Genomic DNA, 26,470 nt, shown 5'->3' on the forward strand with positions numbered 1-26,470 from the left:
CTACAGAGCAACCAACACCATCAGAACCCTTCGAGCCATCAGTATATATGTGATGAGAATCACCATGTTCGGAAGCATGGTCCAAGAAACTTGCCCTCAACTGGTCACCAGAACTGTTGCTCCTGCTGTCCCTAATTGGGCAGATCTCTAGGCATGGTCTATTCCAAGGAGGAAACTTTGAAGGCGAAATTTCAGCTACTGCAGGGGGAAGTAATCCCACCTCCCTGGCAGAGCTTGCTAGTCGGACCTCAAGCGGCTTTGGAAGTCTCGGTCTATTTGGGGCTCTGTCAGTTGGTTCTCTAACGTACTTATAGTTAGGGTTTAGCTTTGACGTAAGTATTCTTGATATGGCTCTCAAGCCTAATTCCTCCCTACGGATAAATAGTGGGGGAAAACCGGAACTCAACATATAGGCTTTCTACTGGTGAAGTTCTATAGGCTCCCGTACAAATACGTAAAGCCATATTATGGACAACATCTAATTTCTGCAGTGTTGTCTTGCACGCACAACCATAAACTTGGCAACCATAATCAATTTTGCTTAGGCATAACACCTGGTACATCCTCAAAAGGGTAATTCGATCTGCCCCCCAGTTAAAATTAGATACAACTTTAAGAATATTAAGTCGAAGTTTCACGTTACATACAACTTCATTAACATGTTGAGTAAAAGTTAATTTCTTATCAAATGTAACACCTAGATACTTAATGCTATCTTCATAAGGTAAAATCGAATCGTTTAAAAACAACGTAGGGATCTCTTCCACTCTTCTTAATCGACAAAATCGTATAGCTTTGGTGTTTTTCTGGTGAAAATTTGAACCCTTTAGCACTGGCCCATGATGTTGAAGCATTAATAGCAGTCTGGATCATTGACAAGCTTCAACAGCTGTGGACTTACTACAGATTATTGCATAATCATCTGCAAAGGCCAGACCATGCACCCGACAGGAACTTGTTCTAGTAGACCGTTGACAGCTACATTAAAGAGTGTTGGACTAAGAACGCTTCCCTGAGGTAACCTTCTTCCTGAGGGAAAGCAGAAGAAATGTAAGAGCCCACTCTTACTTTCAGGTAACGTTCTGACAAAAAATCTTTCAGACAATAGAATAAATTACCCACAACACCCCACTCTACAAGTTGCAAAAGGATACCCCCTCGCCAGGTCGTGTCGTAGGCTTTTTCTAGGTCAAAGAACACTGCAACAGTCTGGTTTTGCACAGCAAAAGCATTCTGTATCTCCCGAGTAAGGAACATCAAAGGGTCAGAAGTACTTCTATTTTTCCTAAAGCCAAACTGCCGATTAGATAAAAGATTCTTTGAATCCAAATACCACACAAGTCGAGCATTGACCATCCTCTCATAAATCTTGCTAACACAACTGGTTAGAGCAATTGGCCTATAGTTCTTAGGAAGGAAGGAATCTTTAAAAGGTTTTAAAACAGGTACAATAATCGATATCTTCCAAGACTCTGGTGAAGTTCCTGAAAGCCAAAAACTGTTTAAAATGTCTAAAAGAAATTGTTTTGTACTTCTAGGCAAATTAAAAATCATTGAGTACAGTATATCATCTTCCCCAGGAGATGTTGGGGAAGATAACGAGATTGCATGATCTAATTCTTTCATGGTGAAAGGGAGATTATACGACTCTGAATTTAAACTAACAGCAGGAACAACCGTGGTACCATCCCTAATATTCCTGAAAGCAGGAGAGTAATGTAGGGCACTAGATATATTGGAGAAATGCCTACCAAAGGTTTCTGCAACTTCTCCAGAATCAGATATGAAGAAGCCATCAATTTTCAAAATAGGCAAGGGAGATGGAGAAAATTTCCCTTGCAGCTTTCGGATTCTGTTCCAGACAAACGACATAGGGGAATCATATTTTAATTCACTTATATATCTGATAAACGATTCCCTCTTTGCCTGCTTAAATGTTTTCTTTTGCTTAGCAAGAGCTCTTTTATAGATAATTTGATTTACCAAGCAAGGATATCTACGATATCTCTTGTAGCAAGTTCTTGTTATCTTTCGGCTCAAGGCGCATGCATCACACCACCAAGGTACTAGAGGACGACGATGCTTACCAGAAGTTCGAGGAATAGACAGCATGGCACCGCACAGCAATATACTGATTAAATACTCGTAAGCGGATGTTGGGCTCTGAAAATCTTTTATATCTTGATCAACTTCAGTAGATTCTTTGAATAATCCCCAGTCAGCCTCCCCTACCTTCCACTTTGGTAAACATGGAGATGGAATATTTTTCATAAACTTTAAGTGAATGGGCCAATGATCACTGCCATGATCATTCTGGTCTACTACCCACTGGTAATCTAACCTCAAGGACGAAGAGCAGATAGTGAGGTCAATGGCTGAGTCAGTATTATGAAAAACATCATGTCTTGTAGGGGAACCATCATTCATCAAAGTGATGTCATTTAAGTCAAGCAGCTGTTATATTATTAAACCCCACCGGTCGCAGTTTGGCTCTCCCCAGAGGGTGTGCTTGGCATTAAAATCCCCCATCAAAATGAAGGGTTTAGGAAGCTGGTCTATCAATGTCTGAAGATCATTTAATTCTAGCTGACGAGGATTACCCTGTGCATCCTGTAATCTACTTTCTAATGATGGATCTAGGTATAAAGAAACAAATAGTGATCCATTTATGATTGAAAACTTAAACTGCACAAGCCTGCAACACAGTGTTCAATTGAACAACCCTATGATTAACAGACTTGCGGACTATGATGCCTGTGCCTCCCTGAGCACGTACACCTATCAGGGGTGGAGACCTATGGAATGAATAATTAAAACCCAAGTTGGGAGTGTGCTCTCCCAACTTTGTCTCCTGAAGACACATTGCAGATAGATCATGATCCCTAAACAGAACCCGAACTTGCTCTCTATTTGGTATAAAGCCACGGATGTTCCACTGCATGAGAGCCATTATTTAGAGGAAGGCATCTTAAAATTCCCTACTAATTTAGGAATCTGTGTCCTGGTGAGAGAGATCTTTTCAGTTTTACCTGTACTATTTGACCTAGATCTAGGTGTTACAGATCTTTTAGAAGATGGGCTTTCACTTGTCCTTTCAGTTTTACTTTTGTTTTTTCTATGATTGCTGAGTGACCGTGAATGAGGCGAAGAGGGAGAAAGGGCCCTCTTCTGACGAATAAAGAGGGCCTCTATCTCCTCACCGTCATCTCCACGGTGCACTGTAATGTCAAGATCAGGTGAGGGCTCAATGTCAGGCAATGTCCCTGACAGAGAGAAGTCGTCAACATATTGAGACCTGGCTTGATCCCTTGAACCCTGGCTTGATCCCTTGAACCAACAGGGTCCCCTGGCTTGACCAGAGTCTCTGCAACATGGGAAACCCCAACAGGGGGCCCATGAGAAGCCCCACCAGGGGGGCATGGGAAGCCCCACCAGGGGGGGCTCGGGAGGTCCCACCAGGGGGGGCACGGGAGGCCCCAACAGGGGGGGCACGGGGTACCCCACTAGAGGGGGTGTGGAAAGCCCCACCAGCATGGCACCGGGGAGCCCCACAGAAGGGGCAACCAGCAACGGGTAACCCCGCAATAAGAGGGGGGGGGGAAAGCCCCCGAGGGGCACCAGAAGAAGCAGTATTCAATGATGTGCCTTCAAGGCATCCGAATAGGTTTTCCTGCCCAACAGCTTTTTAGCCTGTCCCACACTGATGTGTTCGTCAAGAGATTTTAGTAATGCATCTTGTTCTTTCTTGAATGCACTACATTTCTTATCACGGGCTCGATGTTCACCCTTACAGTTTACGCAAACTACTGGTCCAGAACATTCCTCGTGCTCAGGCTGGCCACATAGTTCACAGAGTTTATTTCTGGTGCAAACGTTAGAGGAGTGTCCAAAACCAAAACATTTAAAGCACTGGAGCACTCTCGGTCTATAAGGACGAACTTTCATCATTTCACTATCAAGAATAATTTCAGATGGCAGAGAAGAACTTTTAAATGTTAAAATAAGCATCGATGAGCGGGGCACTTTAAAAACCTTCCAAACCACATCCGGACAGATTTCCAAAATTTCCTCCTCAGCCATTTCATGTAGATCTTCATTAAATATAACACCCTTCGCATAACTAAAATTATAGTGAGGTTTACCTGTTTTATCATACCCTCAGGATCAAGCTTCAAATTTAGAAGCATTATCGATTGAATATCTGTCTTCACATGAACTAAGAAACTATTACGCCCAAAGCGAGTTAATTCAGGACTCCCAACATTGCCGATCTTCTGGCTTACCAACCTCTTCACTTTGAAGAGGTTGCCTCTCTCACCATGAGTTGTGATAATTAACCACTTAGCTGGGTCTGGTGATCTGGAGGTTTTACTAATTTTACTATTATCTTTAATTTCACTTGGTGGTCTATAAATCTCAAGATGCCTAGGGACCTCTTTTGCCTCTGCGAGTCCAACACTCAATGAATCTGATCTGAACTCTCTGTAGGCTCTGTGAGCTTCAGATTCGTTATTGAAAAATACCCAAAATTCAAAAAACCCATAATTTTTGCCTAGTCTATTCCTTACTTCTTTTACTTTACCAAATTTGCAAAATTCATTAAATACAGTTTCATAATTCCAGTCTAAAGGGACTGGTTTCACATATAAAATGTTTGTAACAAGGAGGTCCTTTGAAAAAGGCTCCAAAGTCACAATGGAGGAATTAACAGAATTTTCCTTGTCCTTATCCTTGCCTAAGTCGTCAACAGAAGGTTTTAATGTCTCCATAAGACGTAGAATTTACGATTCGTCCAGGTAGCCCCCCACCCACCATGGAGCCACATTTAGAGGACAGTGTTACCCCATACAGGGCTGCCCTAGGGGTACCACCCAGATATACACCCCACCCTCAGTGCTTAAGGCGTCATGATGTCCGTCGAGATCAGACCCAGCACTAAGAGCAGGGTTTGACATCTAAACTTTCCCCTCGCTCGACCACGTTAGGTACTCGAGTTCTACGGGTGAGGTGGCATGCCAACCATCCTCACCCTCCACCAAATCCAATGAGAAAGTCCAAATCATGTCCAAAACCAATCCAAGTCATCAACATAAAATCCATGCCTTATAGAGGGAGGAAGCAGAAGGATGAAAAGTTTTAGTAAAAGGAAAAGGGCTGACTTATTTAGTTGGATCAACAGCTGGGCACCAAGGCCCAGCAAGAAAGTAGTTCCCACCAGGCATCAGGGCCCAGCTGCTGAACCCTAAGCCCCCCATCCTCGGCAAGGCTTCAGCATCTGGGGGGAAAAGAGGGAAAATTCTGTATTATTCTGCGGCACTAAATATGGAACTGAAACTGTGGCGTCATTTCAAAGTGAAGTGAAAAAAAAGCAAAGTTCTTTGTCATCCTTTCCGTCGTCGAGGCTGTTCGTGGTGTAAACCATTACTCAATCACTCCTTTCGTGGCTCTTTTCGCCTTATTCAAAGAAAGAAGTATAGGTAACTAATCTCCGGTTTAAGTCGACGTAGCAGTGAGGGGTATTAACCCATTATGTAGTACTGAGGGATGCGTATTAACCCGTATGCTTCCTCTGTCAAAGTCCGGGGTAAACTCATGTTAAGTGAAGTAGACGGCTGCACGAATATATCGTTCGTTAGTATCAGTTGTCTGTCTCACAATATAGAAATGGGTATATATAATATAATACTTTGATCCCCGAGGGGCTAGTCCTAAACACGACGTCCCAAGGAGCTTCCGCCATGTGTAGTACTAGCACCTCAGAGTAGGTGCCAGGGTGGATACATACCGGGTTAATACCACCGTACTGAGGTTCGTTATATAACTTTATTCGCAAATTCTCTTTTTGCAAACGTGAGCGTTCTTTCGATTAAAATTAGTCTATCTGGCTTGTCCATGAATGCAGTTTCCCGAAATTACATATGGAGTGTCCACTTTTTTCCTTTTTCATCTTCTTTTTCCTGTATCTTATTCGATTTTGCTCTTTTACGCTTTGGCTTTTAATGAAATCCTCCATGATTTCAATTTTGTTATCCTGTTATCAATACATTCAAGTAATGTCATTAATCAGTTATCCGTAGCCATGAATTCTTTCCCAGCGTCTTAAAAATTTCAACTCATGGGAACTAAAATTGTGATACTGCCATGTATTCTATCTTATTTTCTCCCTAATTTTTTGTATGAACAAATTTCCCTATTATATTAATCCGGGAATTCCAATAAAGCCAGATATCTTTAACGTGTTGCCGTAATATGACTAAACACTGCCGCCAGAGGGAATGACTCAGGTTCTTGTTGGACCAAGATATAATACTGTGATAGCATGGCGGTCATCTTACCAAAGAAACCAAAACTAACGTAAGAAATATTGTAATTACATCCTCCATAAAATTAACTGTTGCATTTCTATAGATGTGATGAATGGGATGGGTGGGCCCCGGGGTTGGAGGCCGCCACTAGATTTCAGAAATAAAGACTAATCTATGCGTCAAGGAAGCTTCACTGAGCCAGCAAGACGTATGTTTAGAAACACAATTGTTACTCGAAATTTCTTATCCCATTCTCGTTTATAGCACCTTGTTCGTTGTGGTAAGAATATTTAATGACAGGAGCCCTAACAGTCATGAAAGAAATATTTGTTGCTCAGTCCATCTAAAAATGGCAGTACCCGCAGTAAATCCTTCTTTATATCACAAGACCGAGGTACCAATGGTCTACTGTACGTGATTAAATTTCGAAGAGCAGCAGTTTGCTCATATAATTGGTCATAAAACTTTTTCCAAGCGTGCATTCGTGTTCTAGACAAAAATGAGGGAATCCCATCACAGATAAGGAAAAAAAAAAAAAAAAAAAAAAAAAGGGATAAAGAAGAAGGCAGAAAATAAACAGTTGGCATCTCAAGACAGTCCGTCGTAGCAACGCCAAGATATCCGGTTTGGGAGCAGAAAACTTTTTAGCTGAACCTCATCTCTTTCTCTGTTTTAGGCTTAGAACTGTAGTATATACTCTTAAACCGTTTGCAAAACGCCCCTTAAGAAATCATGCAACCATAAGAAGCAGTGTTTCAATTAGAATATTTTAATGGGTGATGAGTAATCAAGTGCTCAGCAGCGTAACAGTCTTGTTTGGGAGGCATAGTACTATGGTACTAGCACCCGCCAAGGGTAAGCACCGTCCAGGGATTGGTAAAACCCAGGAATGGCGGGTGTATATTCACTCTGGGTATTTTTACTGTCGCTTTCATCTTGCCTTTTTGGGAAAACACTAATTAAAAGACACATCAAATGATAATCTGTAACTTGGCACACTTCAGTAATTGTCTTTATCATGACTGATTCAACCGTTTTTAGGCATATAAAGTCTACATTTCTTATTCAATCTCAATCGGAACTCGTTAAACTCACTGTCTGACGAATAAACGTTTATTACTGATAGGTGTGCAGATAGACAGAAGTATGTTTCACTTCACGCAAAACTTAATCCCACTAAAAGAAAATACAAATAAATATAAATGAAAATTAAACATGAAAACCCAACGAAGCGTTCACGAACTTACCTCTGATAAGATCCTTCTGAACAGAATGTATAGAAGTCAAAAAGAAGGATTCAGTAAAGTGAGTGGAAAAAGTTGAATAGTTATCTACGTAACATAAGAGGATAGTTGCTTATTAACAGATAATTCAAATAAATCTATCTACAGGGACAATTTACTCACAAGAGGCATTGCACTCGCTCTTAAATTTCCAAACAGCACCAATCACACTGCCGTTGAAAACTTCCACGGTTTGGCTGGACATAAAGTGAAATTCCTATATTGGGAATGCTTTCCATTATTTTGTAGTTTCTCTGACCATTGGGGAGTTTGCCACTACTCTTGAAGTTTCTTTGTTAATGGTTAAGGAAGAAAATATAAACTAGAACAAAGGCGCGCACGATCGCATGAAACACACACACATTATATATATATATATATATATATATATATATATATATACATATATAATATGTATGTATGTATGTATGTATGTATGTATGTATGTATATTCGAGAATATATCAATTCCGAAGTAGAGCGAATTAGATATTAAATGACATTTGTAGCTCGAATAATTTATATGAATCACGGTGATGTGATAATTATTCATATATATATATATGTATATATATATATATATATTATATATATATATATATATAGTGTGTGTGTGTGTGTGTGTGTGTGTGTGCGTGTGTGTGTGTGTGTGTGTGTGAGTTATATCAACGGATTTCCAAGTTCGTAACGTGTGTGTGTTTGTGTGTGTTTTATAGCTTATCTATGCTAGGTCCGAAGACTACTCTCAAAATAAAACGGCATTGGGCAAGCAAGCGATTCCTGAGAAACAGTGGGTTGTACCTTTTTTGGCGTCATCCTTCTAAGGGGAATATATATATTTATATATATATACATATGTATATACATACATACACACACACACACACACACACACACACATATATATATATATATATATATATATATATATATATATCCCTCATGATGGGTTACCTAAATTTGACAATGGAAGGTGTGTAACACTATGTTGTGGCAACTGAAGGTACAGTTAAAGTACTTACAGCTTCAAAACATTGAAAGAAATAAAGTTTAATGAAAAAGTCTGCTATGATTAGCGTGACCATGGCCACCTTGTCCAGACGGCTGTTCCAGTCACGGTCTAGGTATACCTAGACCGTGGTTCCAGTGTCCCTTCGGTAAATAAAAACATGAACATCTTTCAAGATCCCAGCAGGTGCAGCTTAAGCATCGCACTTCGCAGGTGGTTGATTTTCTCGTTTCTTCCCAATAGGACGACATAAATAAATGTTTCACGTCTGTATGGTGTATAATGCATCTAATAAATGCCGTAAGTAGCTAAAAGAATACGTGCTTGATTCATGTTTTAAAATTAAGAAAAACACGACTTCACGCAATTATTATAACACTTGGCAACTCGACCTTACGGATAGTGACGGCCCCACACTCCACAGAACACAGTTCACTACTGCCACTCTAGTGTACGCTGTTACGTGTTGGTTGTTGGGTGTGTATTGTAGCGTCAAAGACTAGTCATATTAATTTTACTGTCGAGAGTACTCTGGATCTTTAAGAACTAAATAACGTTAATATTTAAATTGTTGTGGTACAATTGACCAGCACAGAGTGCCACATTACCGTAGCTCCTGAAGGAAAAGTCTTAGTGTAGCTTGTGTTTACATAGTCCTTCAAAGGTCTATTCGTATGAGAACCTCCGCGAATGACCAGCAAGGGAGTTCAAGAAGAGATTTAATTTTATCACGTGGACAGGAAGCGGTAAGTCGTCATTAGCCTATCATGTAAGATGTCACTTAGGCCTTGCTAATTTAAAATAGGCTGAAACAGACTACCTAGTCCTATAGACCAAGGCTCTGAGGGATAGTTTTTTTTTTTTTTTTTTTTTTTTTTTTTCGTACGTCGGAACCGTGCAGATAGTTACGAAACTTATAGCCTGCTTGACCCCTGTCGATATTTCCATATTGTTTTATCGTTAACCACATGTGAGGTTTCCTAATAACAGCGGCAGTGGCGTTGGTATTTCCCTGTTCAGCATCAGTTGTTCCTTTTTGGTTGCTGCATAGATTGGGAGGGGGAGGGGGACGGTTACTATTTGTTGTGATGCGCTCCTTGGCCCACCACAGAGATAGTGGTAGGAGATAATAATGCAAGGATAAATATATATATATATATATATATATATATATATATATATATATATATATATATATATATATATATATATATATATATATATATATATATATATATATATATATATATATATATTATATATATATATATATATATATATATATATATATATATATATATATATTCTGTATGGCAACTAAACAACTTTTCCACTTTAGAGGGATGGTTAATAGGGCTTAACTAATTTGCTTAGCAGCTATTCTCATGGAATGAGGCTGGCAGCTATCAGTTGAACAACCACCACGGCTATAAATTACCTCTTAGGTGGTCAACACGATATCCTACAATTATGTTTTTCATTTTAGGAAATGGTCCTAAGTCGTTTCCCTTCAGTGGGATTGAACTCTGCTTTCTCCCTGTCAGGTCAGGTGGAGTTGAGTCTCTCTTACCTTCAATAACCTTGTTACTCATTGTGTTGGCATTGTAATTATTAATATAATGGTAGTTTTAGGTTATTTATTCAACCGGTAGATATTGGTGTTTAGAATGTTCCTAGACTTCTTAAGGTACTACCTATGGTACTAAAGTATTGTGCCAACGTTAACTTTTAAGCAAAACTTGACTCTCAACTCAGACATTGCAGCAAGAGTGGTTTCCATGTTAATAATAATGGGCTTAATATGATGTGCTTAATAAAAAAAATATTTACGTATATTCCAAGAAAATAAAGGCAGCTACCACCTCCCGCTTATCCATCATTTCACAACCACCGTCCCATTATATTACTGCTCAAAAGTCAAATTTAACCCAACTTTCCTGGAATTTTCTTGCATGAAAGGCCGATAACAGGTTATGCTTTCTTGTGAAACCGGCTGCTTAAGATAAAGGTTTGGGTGAATAGGAAATTGCTCCTGCCATCACCCCCAACCTTCTCTCTCTCTCTCTCTCTCATCTTCTCTCCTCTCTTATCCGCATCTCGTCTCTCTGCTCTCTCTCTCTCTCTCTCTCTCTCTCTCTCTCATGCACAAAGGATCGGTATTCTGAGATAAACAAATTAGTATTCGACGAAGTAAAAAATTTTCCTAGTATATAAATTTTACATTAAAGCGTCCATATATGTAAGATGGTGCAGGGATGGCTCGACTGGGCGAGGTTTGGGCCGTATACCCCCACTCTATGTTGATTTTGAGATGGTAAAAAATGGACAATAATTTGTTTAAAATTGTATAGAAAATTTTTCGATCTAATGAATCCTCATATTATTAATTCATTACACTGAAATTAACTCTATTTTCTTTGCGTTATAAAATACCCTCGGAGGAGAATATTGTTGATGTATAAAAAAAATAACCTTTAAAAAATTGGTCTGTGTATCTAGCATTACCTATAGGGATATACGTATATCGTATCTAGTTCAAGTTGGTCAAAATGACTAAGTTAGTCAAAATTGTTTTAAACCCCCTCCCCCTCCATCAGATGGTCTGAATGTTAGTTAGAATACTTACTGTCGAAAAAAGACGGAAATAGAGTATTTATCCTGTTAAAGTTAAATTGTTTAAGACATTATTAAGTGTATCCTATAGTATCCATGAACTTTTGGTCCTGCTGTACGCGGGATGTTCGTCGTCTTGCTTTTTCATTATATATTAGATTATATAAAATTGTAGAAAATCAAGTCAGGACATAAGTTTGCTGTTATATGGGCTATTCGACTACCAGTGAATACCTCAAAATAAAGTTGAAACTCGCTTGACCCATGATAATACAACACTTTCCATTTGTCCAAGAGCGATATTGTCTTTTATTAAGCGTCACGAGGTACTAGTCATTTTTAGCGATAGTGAAAATACTTAATGATAAATTAAATGGCAAGGGATCTTTTGTTTTCACGTTGACAGACGTTGTTATTAATTGTTGATTGAACCAACCGTGATTAGGCGCTTCCCTTTTGACATTAAAGTGGTCAGATCGTTAGAGGATATTTCCTATTAGCTGTAATATTATACTTATGACAAGCAATTTTCACTAATGGCCATTAAGACGAGCATTTTAGGATTAGCGGGTGTGTATGTGTGGTATTAGGGTAGCTTTGTCTATTATATATATATATATATATATATATATATAAGGATATATATATATATAACTTATAAAATATCTATATATATATATACTATATATTATATATATATATATATATAATATATATATATATACATATACATATATTACATATACATATATTACATATACATATACATATATATATATATATATATATATATATAATATATATATATCTTAGATGTCAAAAGCTTTGAGTTATATTATTTATATGGAGCTAAATATGCAAAATCGATCTACTGCCAATATTTTTATGTCATTATCCAGTGCATATTTTTAGACGGAGTTTACCGTGTAGATTTAGAAGAGACCTGAGTTTAAAGCCCGTCGAATGTGGTTAGGGTCGGGGTGCTCACTAGGCCTAAGTGAAGCATGCATTCATTATAGAAGTGGTTTTCGTTAATAATGCCCTAGGCTAGATTCGTCCGAAGATGGATAAGCCGTCTGAAGGTCATGTGGAATGTGAGCTGAGCTCAAGTTAGTGACTACTATTTCGGAGTAGTCGCTTGAGGCAGCGAAGGACGCCCCTTCAGCGCCTGCGCGCCAGACATCTCGGTTCCATTAGGTTTAGACCTATTCCTTTAGGAGGTACGAATCCAAGGTTCATCACTGTCAAATGGATTATTCCTCTCTTAAATACGCACACATACTTGGGCATTTTGTGGTCCATGTTATATTCATCCATTAACGCAACTTGTGATAGCGACACCATAGGACAAAGAGCTATAGTTTCTTAAGTATTGAGTTGGTTCTCTTTGTTATCTATTTAAGAATCTATTGACTCAAGACTTTATAGTAGGGGTTCTTAGATTGTGGTTCGAGACGAGAGGGGACCCTAAGATATATATAAATTATATATATATATTATATATATAAATATATAAATATATTATATATATACTATATATATATATATATATATATCATATATATATAATATATTATATATATATATATATATATCTAATTTTATATATATATATATATATATATATTATATATATATATCAGAGGGGGAGTGAGAGAGAGTATGCTTACGATGTTAATGATTAAAAGTATATGAAAACAAGGCGTGACCCGACCTCCAGGTTACTCGAGACGCGTCCAAGATTTGCCCCTCACATACAAGTTGTAAACATTATATTCCCAACTTTCAACGTAAATTAAAACTTGCTAAAAGCTACGGTCAAATAGAGCCTTGTTTCACCAACAGAGATTAAAATAAATACGCCATCTTTTATTAAAATAATTTTTCTGTACTATTTAACATGCACATTATTGATTTTTTACATTTCTATTCTAGTAAATAAATCATAAATATCATATCCTAAAATTCCTGTATCTGTAACTCAACGCGATACACTCTTTTCAGACCTTTCCTAACCCCAGCAGCAACATCAACAACAAAGTAGTTTGTAGGCTTACTCCTCGATTAATCGGTAACCACAGTGCTCACCTTACGATAAGGGAGCTTGGGTGGGATGGAGGATCTGATAAACCCGGGGCTACTTTTTGACTGTGGCCCGAAGGAAAGGTTCGGATGGAGCAGGTTGGAGAACGTTGACGAAAAGTCGAGACCCGTAACTCATGTCACTGTAGGATAGGGTATGAGATGAAGGTCACCTTGAGGATGACGCTTGGAGAATGAGTGGGTTGAGGGGCGGGGGGTGGGGGGGGGAGAGAAGGGATGTTTTTGTTTTGTTTCCACACTTCCAATCACAAAGCTTATACGACCTGCCCCCTCACACTCGTTCACTTCAAAGTGGTTTCCATTAAAATGGGCACTTTAAATAGCACAGAACATTTCGGGATTTTTTTTAGAACACTTCAATGCGATGGAAAGTAAATTTTCTATAAGTTGCATGATTCTCTCTCTCTCTCCTCTTCTCTCCCTCTCTCTCGTCTCTCTCTCGTGCTCTCTCTCTCTCTTCTCTCTCTCTCTCTGACGTCCGTTTCCTATAATGACAAACCAGTCTTCATCTCGTAATCACATTGCTATAAATGGCTGTCCTTTGAAATTTGAAAAATGGCATCATGTGATTTAGGGGGGGGGGGGGAGATAATTCGCCACTAATTGCATTACTAGGCGCGTGGTAGCTGTTAATCCGAGTCGAACTCGACTCTGTTTTTCCTTATGTTTTTGTCACACAAGTCATTTGGTTAATATTCCTACACATTAAATTGTTTTTCATTCCTAGAAGTCTTTTATTGAAATTTTTTGCACCAGTGTGATGGAAGGTTATTGATATGTAAAAAAAAAAATACTCATCAAATGCGTTAAATTTTCTGGCAAAATGATCACATGGAAGACTAGGTCTAATCAATCAATCTTGATGAAGTACTTTGAAGGTAGCTCATAATTTGAAAATGTATATATAGGCCTATGTGTGTGTGTTTGTGTGTCCGTTTGTCTTCTGTATGCGTGTTTATACTTTTGTTCACTTGAAGTAGAAGAAACAAAATTTGCTCGTCCTTGTTTTTGGTTGTGAGAGGGCGAAATAACCAACAAATTCGAGAAGCAGCACAGCATTTATGACGCAGTCATTTGCTCATGATTTAAGAAGCACGCACTTCCCAGAGTATTAAGAAGAAAAAATAAAGCTTTTGGAATTTGATACCGTCCTTGTCGTCACTTGGCAGATGCATTGGTCGTCATGTGTATATTTAGAAATCAGTTAGGTTTATCACAAATACAATTTGTCAAGTGTTGATTCAAAACTATTTGCGATTACGCGCGCGTGCGCAGATGTTTCCTTTCGCCCGATAAATCATATAAGCGTCCTACTGATCCCTAGACGAAAGATTTAGATGAAAAGAAACCCACAGTTTTGCCGAGTTGACTAACCTCAATATTAACTGCGGAAAATTAATTTTACTTGTTGTTAAAGTGTTAACGAGACATCTCGTTTATAACGTCTTACTTTGTTGATATCTCGTCTTTTTTGTGTGTGTGACCAAGTGTTGTCCACCGAGTTTTTTTTTTTTTTTTTTTTTTTGTTTTGTTTTGGGGGGTGGGGTGGGGTGGGGGGGGGTGATGTGAAGTTGTTTCCTGCCTTCCAACGCTTTCACATATTATCGCGCGGTTGTATGCCAGCGTCTTGCGACTTTCACTGATGATCACCTTGGAAGTTTATTTCCCGCATCATTATGTTAATGATTTATTATGCAGCATATCCTTATTGGGAGATCGCTTCTGAGGCAGATTCCGTTTACCAAGATGAGACCAAGACTCACATTCCGTGATAATCATTGAGCTCTGTGGCTTGATTGCTGTGAAAATATTCGCGTCAGGTTATTTTCAAAAACGGTTCACACACTTCACATCCCTTGATAAGTATGGTAAGTTTTGCAGTTATTTAAGAGAGACAAAAAGCTATCACGCTAGAACCACTTAGACCTGTTCCTGTAGCAAATAGAACACGAATATAAAAGTTTGTAATATCTAAATAAGTAGATTTTGCGATGGTTTTCCTATCGGATACATGTGAATAGTGTCTCCACTTCCCCTCCCCCTTCCCTGCAAGATATTCTCTCTCTCTCTCTCTCTCTCTCTCATCTCTCATCTCCTCCTCTCTCTCTCTCTCTATATATATATATATATATATATATATATATATATATATATATATATATATATATGTATATGTATATATATATAGTGTGTGTGTATGTGTGTTTGTGTACAGAAGGATCCACAGTATTCTACTTGATTACCAAGACGAAATGTACTACGTGTATAAGTATATATTTTATATATTTTAATGTTCAATTTGCTAATCAAGTATATTGCAGTGGATCCGTCTGTTCACAAATGAAAAGCACTATGCTGTGTATGTATACAAACACACACATATACATACATACAAATATAGAGCAATGATGAATGCACAGTGAAAGTGGTTACCTGGCAAGCGGCTGGTAATAATTTTTTTGTCCGTGGCTCACAAGCTCCGGAAATGCCAGGCCCTGCTCACGCCACATTTGGCTGGGTGTTTTCCTACAGTCCTATTGCGTCCTTGAAGGAAGCAGCAGAGCTTAGAAGAATAAAAACCTCTCTCGCAGGCATTGTTTGGAAGTATATAAGGCGCTTGGGCTTTTATAACCCGATCTGGGGCTAGGTAACAGTGCGTCGGTAAGACTCTGAGAAAGATTTCCCTCGTGGTCTGTCGTGAGAAAAGGGGCTTCAATTATTTTTTTATGTCTTTTACAAAGAGACTTGACAATTACTTCTCAGTGCCTTTGTTTGTTTGTTTGCCTGTCGTACGCATTAGATGATGAGGTCTGTTTAGCTATTTGTTTTGACTTTTGTGTACAAAAGTGTTTTCTGTGATTTTGTATGTAGGTTTTTCAGGACTAAAAGGCTGTTGAATTATCCTGCATTTATTTTGCTTGTCAACTGTCATGACATTTAGGTACATGATCCTTTTGTGTCAGTTATATTATATTTGACGCTACAGTTGTAAATTAGGTCTGCATGTGATTTTTTTTTTCCCATAACCGTCAGTTTATGACTTATGGCAGCACCTCAGTGGCGTGGTCGGTATGGTGTTGGCGTAAAACCTTGGTGGCCGCGAGTTCGATTCTCGGGCATTCCATTGAGGGGTCAGAGATGTGTATTTCTGTTGATAGAGGTTCACCACTCTCGACGTGGTTCGGAAGTCACGTCAAGCCGTTGGTCCCATTGCTGAATAACCAATGGTTCCATGCAACGTAAAAACACCATACAAACAAACAAACATCTACGACTTATGGAACCGATCGTAATCAGCGTGACTCTGGGCATTCAGAGGCCTTCGTTGAATCGTTGAGGATGCAAACAGAGATTGATATTTAACTGCAGTAAAGGATGTGGCTCTTGAATGTATTTACAATGATTATTCACCACAATAACCTGCCTTATTTTGACCTACATATTGCTTGTCGCATCAGTACTTTGCAAGGTCTGTTGCAAATTTCATGATTTTCGTTCTTTAAAGGGTTTATAAACCTATTTAACTTTTAACAGTCGGTCATTATACAAACATATAACTCGGTTACAATATAAACCTCAACCCTCAGTTACTATTTAAATGTACTTGGGGCTCCCACGAGTAGGCTGTATAAACTTTGATTCCGGAATTACTCAGCAACTCATAGCTTATTCTTGTAAGATATTGGTTTCGCCGCTAGTTCTTAGTTCAGTTCTACATCCGCGTGACGCAACGCGTGAGTGTGGTTGATTGTGCATATGCGGTTACTCGTTCTCTGACGTGAAAGAAAGTTACGCAACATAGAAGCGAAAGTGTCGATTGCCTTTGCCTGTATATACTCTGCAGATGCACAATTGCCAAGCCATGTGTGACATGAAGTCGACCCCAGAGAGAGTATAAACATTGGAGGCCCAAAAGTCTGTCGTTTGTGATTTTAGAAATGGCGCATTTCAAAGACCCAAGTCGTAGTCATCTTGACCTGTTCTGCCTCACAGAAAAGGAGCTGTCAGTCTTGTCAGTCAGCCAGCTTCTTTGTTGCAGTTGTTTTGTTTTGGTTCACGAAACAATTTCTCTTCCTCCTCCTCTTCTTCTTCTTCCTCCAGTTCACTTCCCTTAGGGGCTACTTGGTCGAGCGAGTAGCGGATGAGTTTGCGGTTTGAAAGGTTTCCACCAGACTTAATGCCATGCCACTTACTTCGACCCGCCCTTTTTGTCGTGTTAGTCTCTCTCTCTCTCTCTCTCTCTCTCTCTCTCTGGTGTTTATGTATATGTGGGTGTGTCTATATCACTGAATGATTTCAGGTTTATTGTTAATATATATATATATATTATACTATATATATATATATATATATTATATATATGTGTGTGTGTGTGTGTGGTGTGTGTGTGTGTGTGTGTGTGTGTGTGTGTGGTGTTTGTATGTGTGTTGAGGTGAGTGATGGAGTTGTCAGTGATTCAGCAGATTTAAGTTATAGATCTCAACGTGAGACAGAAGTAATATGACCATGACTTGCCACGAAAATGAATTTTGTCCAGAACTATAGAATTCTAATTCCGAGCTTCCAGCTCGGTCGCTATTACCCAAGAGAAAGGCCACATGCAAGGTATATAGCTAGGCCACATGTAGCAATTATGAAGATGTACTTGAAAACCTGACTCATACCCTGTGTTGAAGCCAATTAGAGCATTTTATGGTAGTGTATATACGCGTGATTGCCTCTTTGAATATAAAATTATTTTAAATATTATATATATATAGATATATATATATATAGTATATATATATATATATTATATATCATATATATAGTATTAGCCATTTGCCCTTACGGGCTGCTTTAAGATGAAGAGCCCGTGCCGGTCTGTTGCTCTCTTAATCCAAATAAACATCAACTTCTGCTTTACTCTTTTGTAAGATGTCTTTATTCTTTTGCATTTCCAGTAGTTGGGCATTGCCGTCATTGCAACTTCCTATGTTCATTACAGCGTACCCTCGGCCCCAAGCTACAGCCCCTTTCATTCCTTTTACTGTACCTCCGTTCATATTTTATTTCTTCCATCTGACTTCCACCCTCGCCTAAACAGCCGTGTCACAGTGCAAATGCGAGGTTTTCTTCCCGTTAAACCTTCCTACTGTCAATTTCCATTTCAGCTCTGAATTAACTTTTCCGTTATTTTCTGTTCACTGTTTTGTGTCGATATTAGTTAGTTGGCGGTCCACAAGTGGCCTTGTCTTCAGACCAGCTAACTGTTTCTACGATTTTCTAGCGCTATCTTGCTTCGAACGCTTTGACGTAATTGTTGATTTTTTTTATGCATTTGTCATATCTTTATTTTGTGTCATCTGTAAGTTATTAAAAATAGCTGGAAAGTAATTTTTTTAAACTTTCAACCTAACTGCCGTTTTCAAGTGAAATTGAAAATCCTTTGTTAGGTTTGCAGTGACCCTTTACATTTTGAATCTGAACAAAGTTCTGAAAATAATATATGACACCCCAAGTATTTCTTGACAAATGTCATTGAAAAATTGCCATTTTAGAAAACTTAAGTTTGAAATTTCTCTCTCTGGCATAAGTGTTTCTATTGTGTGGAAGCGGTTTTTACCTTCTGTTTCATTGCATAAACTCACGATCTTGAGTATTATAACGGACTGTAATGTGTCCAGCTCTTCCCTTAAACGATTTTAATGCATAACTACAGATATTACTGCAATTTCTGTCACTTCGGCTCGTTAGTCACTCCTTATAATATCAGAAGTCTGAGAACGGTTTGGTCTGCCGCGGATCGGAGTACCCAGTGACGGCTGCGCTGATGATGCTGATGATGAAGGAATTCTGGCGCGTTCACGGGACCGTGAAGTTCTCGTGTATTGTGACTATCGCATACTTTTACTTATGCTGGTTAGTTTCTTTAAGTTCGTGCCTTGGAAGTCATAATGCTGTTCTGCTTATACCCGGAAAATAACGTTTTTCTTTCCAAAGGCCCTTCTCTGGCAGCCATTGAAAGAAGGAGTGGTTCTTGTCAGAGGGATCTGCGTAGAGGGGATAGCGCCGTCATTGCACCTCATGCGGTGCACTGTAGGCATACCTTGAGCTGCAACTCCTTTCATTCCTCTTACTGTATCTCCGTCCGTATTCTCTTTCTTCCATCTTACTTCCCACCTTTCCCTAACTATGGACTCCGTAGGGGGTAGTGCCGTTAGGGGACCTCATGCGGTGCACTGTAGGCATTACTTAATGTTCTTTGCAGCGTGCCTTCAACCCCTAGCTGCAACCCCTTTCATTCCTTTTACTGTACCTCCATACATATTCTTTTTCTTACATCTTACATTCCACCCTCTCCTAACAATTGATTCATAGTGCAACTGCGAGGTTCCTCCTGTTACACCTTTCAGACCTATTTACTGTTTCCGTTTCATCGTGAATGATCTCATAGTACCCAGCGTTTGGATTTTGGCCTAAATTCTACTTTCTGTTCTGCCCTATTCTTGTCACGCAGATCACCTTTCCTGACAAATGATAGACGCTGAAGAATTAAGCTATATGTTATCTTCTTACTTCACTCGCTTGTGTACTCTGGAGTTCCTCATATGGCTCATCAAGTGAGTCTCATTCGTTACGTTTATTTTGTTTTAGTTTCCTTGAATAGAATGTTATTCTGTTTCATAATTTTTTAATATCTTAATTTCCTTCTGAAATATCTTAATATTGTACTCACTAACCCTTCTTTCAATTTTTTTTCTTCTTTTTTAGGGTGCAGCCTGTCCGCCTAAAATCGATAGTGCGTTCATATCCACCCTGAAGTGTATTTACACTTTGTGGTAAAATGGTATTTAACTTAATAACCTGTTTGAATGTTTAGCTACGTCATGTATGTCTGTAACGAATGCTTGTTTTCTTTCTGTTGCTTGTGTTGTATTTGTTTACTTTTGACTTCCCGGTGTACCCTACTCTTTGTGGCGGGATCTTAACTGAATAAAGCCTTGAATATGTATTGAGTTTTTTTTTTATTATAATTTATTAAGATAAAATCCTGCCACAAAGAGTTACAGCAGTCAATAGAGAAATACATTGGAAACGTCAAACGTAAACAAATACAACACAAGCAACAGAATGAGCTTTAGGTAGGCAAATATTCCCGGGCTCTTTACAATCTTATTCCTCCTTCAATAGGTAACCAGTCGGTCACGACAGAATCTGAGATCCTGAGAGTAAATGGAGGTAGGATAAGTTGATATGATAATTGTGGTAACGTAACTTGGTTGTCTAGCGGGTTTTGAGAGCTGTGTATTTGATAAATCGCCACTCCTTTCAGCAGATCAATATGTTTTAGATTGTCTTGAGCGAAATGAGAAACCGCTCCTTCATATCTGGATCCTGACAGAATGAAACATTTCTTGAGCTTTTATGGGATAGTCCTGATCCCCAACTTTGTCATGTTAACGCAATATCGGCCTGATATTGAAAGGTATAAGTTAAGTATATCTTAGTTTTATGAGACCACTGAGCTGATAAACATGTCTCCTAGGGCGATTAAATATTTTTACGTGGCTAGGAACCAATTGGTCGCCTAGCAACGGGACCTACAGCTTATTGTGGGATCCGAACCTCATTATATCGAGAAATGAATTTCTATCACCAGAAATACATTCCTCTGATTCCACGTTGGCTGCGCCGAGAATCGAACTTCGGACAACCAGATTGGTAGCCGAGCGCGAAAACCACTTGTCCAACGAGGAACTATTGAAAGATATAATTTCTTGTGACTTTTTTTCTTGTATTAATGTTGGGTAGTCAAATAGAAAAAATGGATCTACTTACGTTATCAAACGTAAAACAGTATCAGACTTGAAATAGGCCGTCAGTTGAATTGGTTTGTATATTTTATCTAGTGAAAATCATCCTTTCCTATTCTATTTGAGGCAATAATCTTGTCTCTTCACCAAATGAATCTCCAGCCCGCTCATTCCTCCTTGTTTTTTCTTTATGATTTTTTCGCGTCTTTTCAACTCCTTGAGACATGAAAGACCGAACGGCGCCGGCCGTGTAAATCCCGACCCGGAACTGTTCCTCGATTCGGTCTTTTTTATATACATTTTTTTCCTCCTTTGACGGGCAGCCACCTTCCGAAGCGTGTGCCATCACTCTTTGCCCACCTGTAAAGATCTCTTTGTGCCAGGATGTTGAGCATGGTTATGTTTAAGGATGTTTGCAGCTGTTGCGGAGAACTTAGAGAACTAGATGCTTTATTGTTATAATAATAATGATGATGATGATAATAATAATAATAAGGGTTGCGTACGGGTGTGTAGACATGCTTTGAAGAACATCGAGAACTTTACCTATATAATAATAATAATAATAATAATAATAATAATAATAATAATAATAGAATTGCCTATCTACTCAAGCGTGTGCCAGGGTACCTGAATTCTCCCCCCGCCCCTAGACACGCCAACCCACCGCCTATCTCAGTGCACGGAAACCATTGACCATGAGACCTCGGTATGGGTATGGGTGTGTTTTGGTGGGTATTCCCGAGTAAGAGAACATTGAGGACTTACTGTCTGGATGTAAAACTATTACTACTGCCATGAATAATAATGAGATTCATCTTTAAAAAAGGTCCATTGTCCGGGGCTGTTATTTGCACTGCTCTTTATATCCTGTTCGCTTTCTTTGTCTGGCTTCTGTTTACAGTTATAAAAGAATATATATATATATATATATATATATATATATATATATATATATATATATATATATATATATATAAAGTTGACATTCACTATATTTGAAAATTGTCATCATTATTACATTTTTGTTGTTATTCTTCTTCTCATTCTTTCAGCATTAATACGCATTGAAAAGGAGTGAGTAAAAGTGAATTGGAACAAAGAATGATTAGTAGAAGAAGTATATATTATGAAACATTGTCTTCCTGGTTCCTCGTATAGATGCTCCTTTTCGTCACAAACAAACAAACAAACACACAAACGCACAATTCTGCTGGCGAAAAGGACAGAGAAAACACACACACACTACTCGTAACGTGGTGATAATGAGCGTGTATGATTACGTGAGTCCGAGCGTAGTTTTTGCGTGCGTGTTGGAAATGCTCTCACGAACGCCAGGCGAGAGAACGCCTTCCTCTGTCATGTTCTAACCTTGCGATTTGTGGGTCACTTCCGTTTCGTGGCTGTCCTCAGATTCTTACGCAAGATGCTAAACTCTCTCTCTCTCTCTCTCTCTCTCTCTCTCTCTCTCTCTCTCTCTCTCTCTCTCTCGTAATTTTCGGTCCGTTTGAAATTAACATATTCTGAAGGTTTTACCAGTCCCTCTTATCAAAGTTTATTTTGGTATTAATCTCTCTCTCTCTCTCTCTCTCTCTCTCTCTCTCTCTCTCTCTCTCTCTCTCTCTCTCTCTCTAATTTTCAGAAGGCATGAGTCATTCAAATATTTTGTAGGTATTGACCTCTCTCTCTCTCTCTCTCTCTCTCTCTCTCTCTCTCTTCTCTCTCTCTCTCTCTCAATTTTAAGTAGGTAAGAGCCTCTCTTATCAAATTTTATTTACGTATTAATCTCTCTCTCTCTCTCTCTCTCTCTCTCTCTCTCTCTCTCTCTCTCTCTCTCTCTCTCTCTCTCTCTCTCGCTCAATTTTAAGTAGGTAAGAGCCTGTCTTATCATATTTTATTTACGTATTAATCTCTCTCTCTCTCTCTTTCTCTCTCTCTTCCAAGCATCAGCTCCAAGATACAGCTCAAGAGATAAGAACTGTATTTATGATGCAAGAGGATATTGCAGATACGGAGAAAATTGCAGATTCAGACACAAAATGAATAATTATGATGAAGGAAGATCAAATATTATGGAAAAGTTGGATTTTTTAATGTCAGAATTTCTGGAAATGAAGAAAAGAACAACATACCAGAACAGGTAAGAGACGTGGGAAAATCCTTATTATTACCCATATTAAATGAAGGAGAAAACACGCAAACCATCATGGTGATGAATGCGCAGGGTTTAGTTATGACTAACTCAAAAAGAGAAATGGAGTACTTAGAAGAACTACCCTAATTGAAAATAAAATAGATATAATGAATATAAGTGAAACCTGGTATTCCCAAGAGACTGGGAATGACTATCAAATAAAAGGGTTCCAAACTTATAGATCAGATAGAAAAAAATAGGAATCAAGGGGGAACCGCGATATATTGGAAAGACAAAAAACAAGGAAAAATATATGAGAAATATAGTAACTCAGAATGTGAACTAATAGCGGTAGAATTTAAATCTGAGAAATTAATGAACATAGTAATATATAGACCCCCTAGTACTAAAGAATTTGACACAATAAGAGAAAAATTGGATGATATATGTAGAAATCACAAGGACTGGACTATTCTCCTATCCAGAGACTTTAACTTTCTTTTCGTAGACTGGAAAGAACGAATAGGAGATTGTGGTTGTATTTATACATATAAAAAAGAGAGTAATAGTAGTGCAGAAGATAAGAGGCAATTCGAAAAGCTATTAGATATGCTACTAGAATACAACATTCAACAAATAAATCACCTGCCAACAAGAAAGGAAAATACTTAAGACCTAGTATTTGTGAACGAGGTGAATTATGTTAAAGAAATAATAGTTTATAATGCGAGTATTTCAGACCATAATGTCATAGAATTAACAGTCCATTCCAAAGCAAGTGAAAACAGAGATAAGCAAGAAATGAAAAAGTGGGAAGGATATGGAAAATACAGCTTCTACAGTAAAAAAAATAAAATGGTCAGAAATAAATGAAGAATTAAACAAAGATTGGTATAACATTTTCGTAAGTGATGATATAAAGGTAAATACGGAGATATTATTCAAAATATTAGAGAAAATAGTGGAAAAAATATATACCGAAGAAGAAAAGTAAACATCAGTCATGCATACCAAGAGACAGAAGGATCTTGTCCCAGAAAATTAGAAAGTGGAAAAAAGGTCTTGCAAAAGAAAAAAATGCATGGAAAGTTATAGAACTAAAAAGTAAGATAGAAAATGCAGAACAAAAGATTATACAATCAAAAGAAAATGAAAAACGGGACTTGGAAGAAAAAATCCTAGTAAATATCAAGCAAAACCCCAAACTATTATACTCGTATGCGAAAAAGATGAATAAAAGAAGAATAGAAATAGGCCCTCTAAGAATTGAAGGGAGATTAACGAATGAAAAAAAGGAAATATGCAACATATTGGCAGAACGATATAAGAGAGAATTCACCCATAGAATTGATAATGAAGATAATGATATAGAAGTAAGGGATGAAAATAGTGAATATTTAGCAGACATAGATATTAATGAAGCTGATATTGTGCAGGCTATTAATGAAATTAAAAATGGAGCTGCAGCAGGGCCTGATGGAATTCCTGCTATTTTGTTAAAGAAAGTAGTTCATTCTATCGCAAAGCCACTTGCAATATTATTAAGACAAAGTATAGATACAAGCAAGATTTATGATGAGCATACATTAGCATATATTACCCCTACTTTCAAAAGTGGATCAAGACTAGAGGCAAGTAATTATAGGCCTGTGAGTCTAACATCACATATTATGAAAGTGTTTGAAAGGGTAATGAAGAAAAATATGAAACATTTAATAAAAAATAATTTGTTTAATATAAGACAACATGGTTTCGTACCCGGAAAAAGTACACAAACCCAACTGTTGTCCACCGTGGAACATATACAAAAATATGAAAAGCGGAAATGAAACAGATGTGGTTTATTGAGACTTTGCAAAAGCTTTTGACAAGGTAGACCATAATATATTAGCGAAGAAAATTAGAAAACATAATATAGTGGATAAAGTAGGAAGATGGTTAAACGAATTTTTACACAACAGAAAACAGATAGTTATTGCAAACGATGAGAAATCGGATGAAGCTAAGGTAATATCCGGTGTGCCACAAGGTACGGTGTTAGCTGCATTACTGTTTGTTATTATGATTGCAGACATAGACAGTAATGTTAAGGACTCGGTAGTGAGTAGTTTCGCCGATGACACAAGAATAAGTAGAGAAATTGCTTGTGATGAAGATAGGAAGACGCTACAAAGAGACATTAACAAAGTATATGATTGGACAGAGGTAAATAGGATGGTATTTAACTCTGATAAATTTGAATCAATAAATTATGAAGACGGAGAAGCAAAGCTATATGCATATAGGGGACCTAATAATGAGACAATCACAAATAAGGAAGCAGTTAAAGACCTTGGTGTGATGATGAATAGGAACATGTTATGCTATGATCAAATAGGAATTCTATTGGCAAAATGTAAAGCAAAAATGGGAATGTTGTTACGGCACTTCAAAACAAGAAAAGCTGAACACATGATTATGCTTTTTAAAACACATGTTCGTAGTCCACTTGAATATTGCAATATGATATGGCACCCACACTATCAAAAGGATATTGCACAAATAGAGAGTGTACAAAGGTCCTTTACAGTTAGAATAGAAGAAGTTAAGGATCTTCACTACTGGGTAAGACTACAATCCTTAAAATTATATAGTCTAGAAAGGAGAAGAGAACGCTACATGATAATTCAGGCATGGAAACAGATAGAAGGAGTAGCCGAAAACATCATGGAGCTAAAAATATCAGAAAGAGCAAGCAGAGGTAGATTAATAGTGCCCAAAACTATACCAGGAAAAATAAGGAAAGCACACAGGACATTAATCCACTACGCACCAGTATCGATAATACAGCGTCTATTCAATGCGTTGCCAGCTCATCTGAGGAATATAATTATCAGGAGTGAGCGTAGATGTGTTTAAGAATAAGCTCGACAGATATCTAAGCTGCATCCCAGACCATCCAAGATTGGAAGATGCAAAATATACCGGAAGATGTACTAGCAACTCTCTGGTAGACATTAGAGGTGCCTCACACTGAGAGACCTGGGGCAACCCGAACAAGATGTAAGGTCTGTAAGGTAAGGTCTCTCTATCTCTCTCTCTCTCTCTCAATTTTAAGTAGGTAAGAGCCTCTCTTATATTTTATTTACGTATTAATCTCTCTCTCTCTCTCTCTCTTCTTCTCTCTCTCTCTCTCTCTCTCTCTCTCTCTCTCTCTCAATTTTAAGTAGGTAAGAGCCTCTCTTATCA

The 26,470-nt window shown here is 38.1% G+C and overlaps 1 protein-coding gene across 1 annotated transcript in view; it reads left to right on the forward strand.

The window, feature by feature from the left end:
- Positions 1 to 9,022: 9,022 nt before the first annotated feature.
- Positions 9,023 to 26,470, forward strand: part of LOC135224368 (protein toll-like) — a 73,646-nt gene continuing 56,198 nt past the window's right edge. The window contains exon 1 of the mRNA XM_064263314.1: positions 9,023 to 9,342. The gene's annotated coding sequence lies outside the window, so the exon portion shown is untranslated. The remainder of the gene's footprint in view (positions 9,343 to 26,470) is intronic.

Source organism: Macrobrachium nipponense, chromosome 12 (genome assembly GCF_015104395.2).
Source record: "Macrobrachium nipponense isolate FS-2020 chromosome 12, ASM1510439v2, whole genome shotgun sequence".
Taxonomy (NCBI): Eukaryota; Metazoa; Arthropoda; class Malacostraca; order Decapoda; family Palaemonidae; genus Macrobrachium; species Macrobrachium nipponense.